At 44.5% G+C, this 11354-nt stretch overlaps 1 long non-coding RNA gene across 1 annotated transcript in view; it reads right to left on the minus strand.

Annotated features, from left to right (window-relative positions):
• Positions 1–11150, minus strand: part of LOC144767029 (uncharacterized) — a 132342-nt gene extending 121192 nt beyond the window's left edge. Inside the window, exon 1 of the long non-coding RNA XR_013598031.1 lies at positions 10643–11150. This is a non-coding gene — a long non-coding RNA (uncharacterized LOC144767029). The remainder of the gene's footprint in view (positions 1–10642) is intronic.
• Between the last annotated feature and the right edge of the window lie 204 nt (positions 11151–11354).

The following is an 11354-nucleotide window of genomic DNA, read 5'->3' on the forward strand; positions in this document are numbered from 1 at the left end:
GGCTAAGTTGTTTAATACTTATTATAATTTTAATTTCACCCCTGTTTCTTATACACACCCTTACCCATCACAGAGCCAGATGCTGCTTCTCATAACACAACATTCCCACTTCAGTGGTCATCATGTACAACATGAAAACACATCCCATACAGTCTCCAACCAAAATCAAAGCTCCCAACAACCCACCCCACATGGTGTAGCTTGCTATTTGTGTATGTACGAGCTTTAGGGCCCCACATGAGGCAGGACATCCAACATTAATGCTGGCAGTCCAAAGACTGAGGAAGGAAAGACTGCAAGAGATCATGGGGTCTCAACATCGCGAGTCTGGAGCCCACGAGGAAGCACCCCAGTCCTGCTATGCTTCAGGCTGCCATCGGGTGGGGTGAGACTATTCGAAGCCTGCTCGAGACTTACATGAGCAAAGCTCCTGGCATTTCTAACATTGACGCTGAAGTCCAAACTTAGGGGCAGATTTATGTTAACTGGCACATCCCCAGGGATGCGCCAGTTAACATGCGCCACAGTGCGCCACTGCTCCGCCACCCATGGTGCGCCGCATTTATGATGCGGCGCACCATGGTGCAAGGCAGTGAGGATGTGTGACGCATCTCTCGGAGTACGGGCGGCCCATTGCAGGAGTCATGTCGCAAGTGCGACATGACTCCTGCAATGCACAATAGCCACCTATTCAATGCATTGTGCGTCACCCTTACGCCTGCTTCAAGCAGGCGTAAGGAATTGACGTAGAAAGTGACTGAGTGAAATCTCATAGATTTCACTCAGCCACTTTTAGGAGGCGTTCCTGCGCAGGAACGCCCCCCCCCCCCGCGCAGGAACGCCTCCTTATGGCGCAGGGGTTTCCAACGTGACGCATCTCATAGATGCGTCACATTGTAAATAGGGCGCATTGTTTGCGCCGCCGTTGCGTCACATTACGTGACGCAATTGCGGCGCAAGGAGGCACAAGGGCATCATAAATCTGCCCCTTAGACTTTGTCACATGGGGACTAGTGTTAGCCACACTTGAAAGACGTCTTTATTATTGATTGAGGATTAACCATCCCCACTATAAGGGAAATGGGGACTGAGGGATTCTACCCAGGATGATCCCAGCATAATGACCGTAAGAGACTGTGAGGAATATTTAGATTGTTTTCCAGTGGCGGTAGGCGGATTATAAAAGTGGTGAGGCATACATTTCCTTTGACCATAATATATAATGAGCGAGCAAGTGTGAACATGAAAATACCAGTGCGGGGTGGAAAGAGCCGCACCTGCATGAACATTTTGAAAATAGAAATATTCTCTTGGTGGATTTTAAAGCATATGTTTCCTGTACATTTCTGACAATAAGATGATCCAGGCTGACTGAGTGCAGGGGGTGTACCTTCTCTGTATAGACCGTCCTAGTTCAGGGCAGTCTATGAGTGAGTGCCCTCTGCACTCAGTACCCAGAAGGCAGGATGACAAGAGATGACAAGAGAGAACATTACATTGCCTACAATTAGCTTTGAGAGTTTGAGAGAGCCTCAGCCTCTCCTGCTGTGGCTCTTTAGATTGACAGCTCAGGACCTTAGTGCCTGTTCAGAACACATACTTTTCATATTTTATTGTATTGCTAGAATTACTTGCTTTGTATGGAGCTTCATTATTACTTGTCTGTTGTTTTGAATTGCTGTCAGTAACCATCAGGTGTTACCATGACACACTGTAATAGTTTTTAATTTACCAAACCTATAATGCTTTAAGTGCCTAGCCGACATTTGAACTCCTGACCATCAGATCACCACATGTAGCCGTAGTGAGCGTTTAACTCTCAACACACTTCTGCCAGCTTGTGAGAGGTTCAAGACAGTTTATGGCCTTTAAACTCACATGCACCAAGGCAGTGGGGGAACCATCCATTTTGAAGCCTCGCTGAACTGTCAATATGCAGGAGAGCATATTTAAACTGGGTTGGGTTGCAGGGGAATCAGTGCAGTCCTTTTAACAAGCAACGGGCAATGGCTGATACGAGGCAACTATAAGAGTGACTTATAACAGTGATGTAGAAGGGAGAAGTGTTGTGGGAATAAGGACAGACCTCCTAAGGGGCAGACAAATTGCACATTTTCCCCCCAAAGTACTGCTTCCGACCCACAAAAGTGATGTAACCACATAAACGGTCTCCGTGCACAATCAGCTTTAATTTTCCCTGTACCGAATAGGTCACATTTTCCTAATTAACTGCCATTTCCTCCATCATCTGTACACAGACACTAAGGGGTCGATTAGGATGGCGGTCCAAAAACCATTCTGACTGCTGTGGTAGCAGAAATGAACCGTCTGCCAGTACCGCAGTAAAACCAGCAGTCAGATTAGGATCAACCGGCAGAAAAAAACGACTGCGGCAGAACAATGCCACAAAGGACCGCCGGTAGTGGACGGAGCAGGTGAAAATCCGTCCGTGGCGATCAGATTCACGGCGGAAAAAACACAAACCCGCCTCAAGGCCAGCGGACTGACCGCACGCACAATTATAATACCATTGAGGTGACAGGGGAACATTCCGCTGTTTCCAACCGCCGCGATCGCTAACAGTGATGAATGGGAGAGCAGGCAGAAGGGCTGTTGCATACCCACCGCCGCTGCCACTCTGGAACTATTCTGGCGGTCAATACTAAAAACACACAGCAAGGCCACCACGTGTACACATCAAACTAGCTCAGCCCTGAAAAACACCTAACACACCCCAATGACACACCCCCATGGCAACTAAAAAAATACAAATCCCAGAACAACCCACACAACACACCTGACAGCAATACACCATTTTGGCACACCCACATAGCTGAGTATAAAGCCAGCCCCTTCCCTGACCAGAATCCTTTGAAATACTCCAGCCCTGAAGGAACTAAACCTTACAACACAAAGGAGAGGCAAACCACCACACATCTCACCAGCATAACAACACACACGCACACACACCCTTACATCACCCCCACCACCCTCACACCTGCACATCACACACCATGGCACAAAGGAAAATGCCCAAATTCACTGACAATGAATTGTCAGTCATGGCAGATAAGATAATCAGAGTAGAACCACAAGTGTTTGGTAACCTGGTCCTACAGACACCATTAGTCACCAGCACAAAATTGTGGGGACGGATAATGAGCAAAGTCAATGCAGCTGGGACTGTCCGGCGCACCAAGAAGGAGATTATGATGCGGTGGCATGACCTCAAGAGGCAGGTGAAAGAGAAGAACATCAAGAACCGTCACCTGGCTCAGATGACTGGCAGTGGCCCTCCCATTCCACCAAGAAAATTCACTGCATGGGAGGAGAATGTGCTTGCCATACTGCATCCAGAGAGTCTCACAGGAATAGCCGGGGGAGTGGAGGCTGGTAAGTACCAACAAATGTCTACCATCACACTGCCATGTACTGTCTTGCACAACTACAAAGCTACACCTCCTAGGCCCAAATGCATTCAGGTGTACCACACACTCCCCAACACATGTCTCACAGATCCAACATTCACTCCCTCTGATTCACCCAAAAGGTAGCTAGCAACATTCCCTGGGTTGCATGTGTACAGACAGCCAGCTCTACAACTCCCACCAGGCCCCCTGTCCCACAGCTGAGCAGGATGGAACCCAAGAGCCAAGAGCCATTTGTAAACATTCCCTTCCTCAGCTCCACAGGGAGCCAGTCATCTTAACAGGAAGGGGTGCCTGTGAATAGGCAGCCAGCACTACAACTCCCACCAGCCCTCCTTGTCCCATACATGAGCAGGATGGAACACTCTCCCACCCACAACCATGTGGCAGACATCGTACCTAATAAAAAAAAAAGAATAAGTATGCGGTGGACACCTGGTTTTGAAATTTTAACCAATTTTAGAAGAATGCTTAAACAGATGCTTGTTATTCTAAGAGTGTTTTTTGTGTGCTACACAGTGTTTGTGGGCTGCCAATCCCACGTGTGCATCAATCCAAAAATGTCAAGCGAGCTCTCACTTGAATACCTGTGTGCACTACAGTATAAGAGTTTCAAAACACGTTAACAATTCATATATATATATATTTCTATAAGACTATTCCTGTGTTAATCATTGTTTAAACAGAACAAAGTCAACACAAGATTGTTATCAAATGAATTGTTTATTACACTATTAAAATTCCAAACACAAGATTAGAACATCCTTTATATACATCATGCATTGATATACTGAACATTATCTCAATGAGCTAACATTTTAACTGAGCAATTCAGTTTATACAGAGCGCAAAGTATTGCATTCCAGGGTGGCCCGATGCATTTCGGGACACCAAGGGCCATATGTATCAAGCCAAATTGCCGAAATTCACAGAATTTCGGTGTTTGCGAATGCAATTTTGCCAAATGGTATGTATTAGGCAAAATAAGGAATCGCAAAATTTGCGATTCCTTATTTTGCGATTGCATTTAAGGAATCGCACATTTTGCGATTTCTTAAATGCAATGTAAAAAGCACCAGAAAAGTGCAATTTCGCCTTAAGGAATCGCAAATTACCACCAACTTCAAGTTGGTGGTAATTAGCGATTTCTTTGAAAAATGCACTTTTTGCATTTTTCAAAGTGCTATGCGAAGCACATACATGCCCTTAGGGCATGTATGTGCGCAACATGTGCACCCATGCTTATTTCAGGGTTGCAGCAGGGGATCCTTTGGACACCCCTGCACCCTTGAAATTGCATTCTCAATTTGCGATTCGCAAATTGCGAATCGCAAATTGAGAAGGTCTTCCCATTCATTCCTATGGGCCTATAGCCCCATAGGAATGAATGGTTAGGTATTCCTTAATTTCGAATCGCAATTTGAGATTCGCCATTAAGGAATATGTAGGATTCGCAAAATGTATTGCAAATCCTATATACATAGCATTTTGCGATTCTCAAATAGCGATTCCCAAAAAATCACTCTTTGAGAATCGCAAAATGTCTATTTGATACATATGGCCCCACGTCCCTTCTTCGGGGGCCACTAAAATAAAGAGAAAACACAACAATCTATATATGTTCACCGTATATACAGAAATGTAACATACATTCTAAATCCAAATGTACATTGCTACCAAGTATTTAGACAACACAGGGATAACATAACCCCTCATTTAGTACAGTAGGAAGCCGGTGAGTAAGTGAAGAAATGAAAAGGCTGTGCTGAACCCTAAAAATTCAACATGGAAATGAACAAATTACCTATGATGAGGAACATCTATAGAATGATAGATGGAAGATGCGCATGTGCAGCCCAGCTGACAAATGCAAAAATAAGAATAAGTACATAGTGGTCACCAAGGAAGTTCCTCAAAAGCGGAGCAAAAAATGTAAGGAAAGTTACCTGAGATAAATAAAGGTATCTTGAACTGAAAAAAGGTAAGAGACAATAATGAAATACATAGATGGAGTTGCCAGGCGCGAGCCCACAAAGTAACAAACACATTGGTAAACCACGTACCTGGTATGGACTAATACAAGTCACCAAAGTTTTACTGATAGTCTACGGAATCAAAAAAATACTGTGTCACTAGCTAGAAAACAAGTGACCTGGACAGAGACAATAAACCTGAAAACGAAGCCTCAATCTTACTGGGGATCGCTGAACACCGTAGCTGTATTCCCGAGTTTAACGACGTACGCAATGCGGATCCATGAAAAAGAGTGCCTGTTGCGGTCACATGACTGTCTACAACAAAAGCGAAAACTGACTAAAATACACAATGAGAAGGTGCCGCTGTAGCGAAATACAAAGACCAGTGTAAGATACAAATAGAGATAAACAAAAAACGGGTATCCTATAAGCTGAAAGTGGCATATGTCCAAGTAAGCAAAAATGCGACAAGCATCAAATAACACGAAATGAGACCAGAAGAAAAGAAGTTAAAGAGGTCATTGAAAGATGGCCGCCAACTCGAGTGCAGACTGCACCCTGATATGAGACAAAGTGTATATGATGATATATAAATGCCGTAATAGAGAACAAAAGCGGTAAAATACCATAAATCCGAAAAGCAAGTGCACAAAGGTGGGAAAGTGGAGAGAAGCTACACAAATAAGATTTTTTTTTATAAAAAGAATACCTGATCAGTATTTAAGTGAGCATAGTGATCCTTACAATGCAGTGACACAAACAACTTGCAGTGTATTATATACCTTGGCTGGCAAGATTGAATACATTCTGCATTGCAAGAAATGTTTAGTGTATGGAAAACTGTGTATGCTGGAAATATTGAATATGTGACAAAAAAACGAAAAAAGTGAACTTGAGGGAATATGATAATGAAGTTCTGTGTAAAAGATAAACGGCATCTGTTGTTTATAGAAAGCAACTGAGATCAATTTTGTCATTCAAGCCATCTGGCATCATTGTTTGCAATTTGCGGGTCCAAAATACTTCTCTTTTGGAGAGAGTTTTTTGCTCTTGTCCATTCCTTCTTTGATGTGTACCTTCTCTATGATGATAAACCGGACCGGAAAAATATTGTGACCCATTTCGAGCCAATGCACAACCAAATTAGAGTTAGTAATTTTATTTCTAATCATGCTTTTATGTTCGCCGATTCTGGTTTGAATTTTTCTTTCCGTTTTGCCTACGTTATAGCAGGCCGCATGAACACTTAATGCAGTATATAACGTTGGTGGTATTGAAATCAGAGGTGTGATTGAGTTGGATTTTGGTTCCTGTCCTGGGATGATTGATGGATGTTTGTTGCATACCGTTATTGCAGTGTACACAGTTGTAACATTTCTTCATACCTGTATGGGTGGTTTCAATGGCCGACTGTTTTTTAGTCAATAGTTCTTTGGGGGTTGAACTCCTGGTATATGCAAACAATGGTGGTTGCACGAATGAGAGCCAAAATCTGGTTTCTGTGAAAGTAATTCCCATCTTTTGAGGATAATTTTTTTGATATTGTTAGACTTAGTCGAACATTTAGAAACAAAGACGATGCGGTTGGATGGCATTTTAGGTTTGATGGCAAGAAGACTCTTTCGATCAACTCCAGTAATTCTATCCTCTGCACGTTGAATGATTGTAGCGGGATAACCCTGTTCTGAAAACCTGGTTTTGATCCTTTTAAGATCTGTTTCAAAGTATTCTGCAGTTGATGATAATCTCTTGTGAGAATATGGTAAGTTATGAATGAGTTTAGGTGAATGGAAACTTTGAAACAACAGCGTAATATTGCAGTCTGTGGGTTTGATATAAACACTCGTATCAATGCCCTCTTCTCTCTTCACCATAAATTCGTCCAAAAATGATACACTGGTAACACTGATATTGAAAGTAAATTGAATGCGGTTGTTGCGGGTGTTGAGAATCTCAATCTGTTTACGAAGTGATTCCTCAGTGTCAGACCAAATTAAAAAAAAATTGTCTATGTAACGACAGTAGGTTTTCAAATGTTTGCTCCATTTCGGATTGTTCAAAATTTGTCGACCCTCAAATGCTGCCATAAAAATATTGGCATATGTTGGCGCTCCCCCAAACCCAATAGAAGTTCCACTTATTGGCAGGGAAAATTCCTCCTTATAATGAAAATAGCTGTGCTGGAGGTAGAATTGTAGCAATTCCATGGGAAACACCTTGTGTGCTTGGATTTCCGGTTGGTTAAGAGGGGACCATTAAACAGCCTCCAATCCCTCCAGTAATGGGATGGAGGTGTACAATGAAGTCACATCTGTTGTACATAGAAGAAAGTCTGGAGTGCTGGATAGATCTAGTTGATTGAGTTTGCTTAGAAAATCAGTTGTGTCTCTTATATATGTATGCCCGTTACATACAATTGGTTGAAGGAAGTAATAAATGTAAACCCCTAAACAGTGCCGGTCCTCGGCCTTCTGAGGTCCTGGGCGAAAGGGAAGATGCGAGGCCCCTCTAATTGCATATTGCGGTGCAAGAAGTGACATCACAGAAAGTGACTTCGCAGGACTTTAGATCTTATTTATTTGGCATCACTGAAGCAAACTAATGTGGATATCAGTAAAAACGTGCCTTTAGAACAAGTTTTTTTTTTATCTGCAGATTATGGATTATGCAGAAAGTCAACTACTATGCGAAACACACTGAGGGCACACAGTCACAAACCAGTGGCCATGGTTATACTTCACAAAAAACGGGGATACCTGTGTAACGAGGAGTACAACTTGCACGGTGTTTTAGTGGAAGTAAAGTCCAAACCAGTTGGGCTTGACCAAGTTTTGATTCATCCTCGGATGTAAATCTATAACCAGGACAACTAGAATTATGCGATTCTGAGGCGGCTGCGCTGTCCACATCATTATGGATTTATCACACAATCCATCATCTTCTGCACATTCTGAAGATTTTACTCCCTCTGCCACCTAGTAAATTGTTCCTATGTCAAAAACCAATCAAAAGTTACTAAATACTTTACCACGTGTTACCGCACAGCAATAGGCTGTTTGTCTCACAGGAGGGCCATTTTTCAATGGCCGATTGCTGTATTTTGGTTTTAAACTGACAATAATTAGGTGAAACATTCACGCATACATTGTTAACATGTGGAAAAAGTGCATAATTGTACAGCAATACTGCTTCGAAATGTGCTACATTGCGCCACATTATATGCATTTTTTTGGTGCATACTTTAGCAAACCCTGCTGCATAAATTGATCTTCCCCTGCCGCATTATTACAATGGGAGTGTCAATAACAAAGATCTTGAACTATCCGGAGAGACTACTCATCCCCGAAATGTGGATCGATTGCTCACAAATCTGTACGCATGACAATAAACTGAAGAATTAGGGCAGGTTAGCTTCCTAAACATCCAACCTTCCGAAGTCTCAGTTGAGGAGGAAATTGAGGCAGACTACCAAACAATGACGGAGTAGATTATTTTTGCCCTACTGGAGGTCTTGTGTAGAGGTATCTGTGAATATCTACTTTTCCCATCAGTGTGCCATTGGAGAATCAAGCGCTATTCGTACGGAGCAGAAGGTGGATCTTGAACTAAGACAGACATTTTTTAATCGTGGCCTGTCCCCTATATGAAAATGGCCGGATGGTCACTTTACCCTATTTTGCCTCAGTTTCCATTTTCTGGCAAGATTTGGGGGAGGAACGAGAGTGCTTGGAAATGGACAGAAAGCACATATTAAAATGAAAGTCCTTTAAATAAAATATCTAAAGTGGGCGCCACTGCTCAGCCTGGAAGCTGGGGCTTGCTCTGCAGTTCTTTGCGACTCGCCCCACTCACAAAGGCGTTAACCATAGATGGGGTTCAGTAGCAAAGGATTTTGGGCAGAGCGCTTTTCCAAGCACACCCGGGTGGGGGCGCATCAGTGCTGGACAATGGGTCACCAGTCGGCTTTTCCCATCAGTGTGCCATTGGAGAATCAAGCGCTATTCGTACGGAGCAGAAGGTGGATCTTGAACTAAGACAGACATTTTTTAATCGTGGCCTCTCCCCTATATGAAAATGGCCGGATGGTCACTTTACCCTATTTTGCCTCTGTTTCCATTTTCTGGCAAGATTTGGGGGAGGAACGAGAGTGCTTGGAAATGGACAGAAAGCACATATTAAAATGAAAGTCCTTTAAATAAAATATCTAAAGTGGGCGCCACTGCTCAGCCTGGAAGCTGGGGCTTGCTCTGCAGTTCTTTGCGACTCGCCCCACTCACAAAGGCGTTAACCATAGATGGGGTTCAGTAGCAAAGGATTTTGGGCAGAGCGCTTTTCCAAGCACCCCCGGGTGGGGGCGCATCAGTGCTGGACAATGGGTCACCAGTCGGTAGGAGGATAGAAGTATAACGCCATAAGAAGAGCAGGTTGACGGAGAGACAGAGAAACTGACAAAATCAAAATCTGGAGCAACGAACTGGACTGGTCTCAGCCCTTCCGTTTCCTTAACAAAGTGAAAGTGGCATGGGCCGTGCATAGCTGCCAAGGTTTTAAATTGCCATGTGTGACATTTTCATAATTTCTGTGAAATTATGAGTGACATTTCAACGACTATGAGTGACACTTTCTCGCGATTAAAAATCATGGAATGAAGACAAGGGAAACTTCTAAATTGCAGAAAATTACACCCATTTGAGCAACAAGAAATGCCAAGAAGTTCTTAAAACTGCTGAAGAGCACCAGAAAGGAAAGGGCACTAACCCTTGTGCTCCCTCCTGTGTGAGCAGAGGAGCCCACCTCAAGTTAGTCAACACATCTGTGCCAGTCAGTGTGTTGCCGGCAGAAAAACATCACACTGACTAGTAAAGTCTTTTTGAGTGAGGTCAAACAAATTAGAAAAGGCACATTCTAATACTGCTTGCAGGTTAAATCCCGTTGGCGGCTGATGACCTTTACACAACTTTATTGCTAGCCAGTAGCAGGGCCCCACCCGTTCTGCCTGAAAAATCTGCAGGATGGTGAGAGGACTCGGGGGCCTCTGAGAATGACGCGCAAGTCATGGCGACAGACCCCGGCCCTCCAACCCCCGCAGAATGAGAGAGAGCACGGAGAGCCCTGGCAAAAACTAAACGCACCACCACCGTTACTTAAGACAAGACAACAAGGTAAGTAACATCTGACACACAACAGTCACAGTGGCAGGCTGCCTCGGTGACCAAAGTAAGTCGTAGTAGTACTTACGGTTGTGAACAACTTCTGTACTAGTCTCGGACAGTGCAGTGACTGTGCACAGTGCAGTGACTGTGGCACTGGCAGGCCCTACTGTCTGTCTGAGCGCCGGGGCCGCCGAGGTAGACACAGCCGCACGTGATCGTCGGCGGCTGCACAGCACTACATACAGCAAACTCCTCGCAGCGCTCGATGCCTCGCCAGCGTGATTGGTTGTGTACTGAAGCAACAGTTTTAGCAGAGTAATTGGTGGTATCAGTGCACTGGGTATTGCTGGTTTGATGCTCCGCGGCCACGATGGAGACAGTCAGTGCAGCAGGTCGCTAGCTTTAGCCCGTATTCCTGTAACTTTAAGCAGGCTTTCAGTAATGCAGTCGGGAGAATGATAAGATTTAGGTTGGCGCGAGGGGCAGTGCTGCAGTATCCAGTCCCTCCGTGGTGGTCCGGCAATGCCGCTCGGTAATTCCGCCGTGACTTACTATTGTCTGTCACAGTCTGAATACGTAACGCCCACGCGGCCCGGGCCCGGCCGAACAGATTCCCGACTCCCTACAGGCCAGGGAGCGCGTGCGGCGTGTGTGCTGCGTCACTGCAGCGCGCGGGGGCTGGCCAAAATGAATGTCCAGGGCCGTCATTGGTAGCGATTTCGCGTGCTACCAGATTGACGGCCCTGGGACGGACCCACATCAAACCCATACGCAGTAACGTCGCACGCGCACGGCAC

This window comes from Lissotriton helveticus, chromosome 7 (genome assembly GCF_964261635.1).
Source record: "Lissotriton helveticus chromosome 7, aLisHel1.1, whole genome shotgun sequence".
NCBI classification, from domain to species: domain Eukaryota; kingdom Metazoa; phylum Chordata; class Amphibia; order Caudata; family Salamandridae; genus Lissotriton; species Lissotriton helveticus.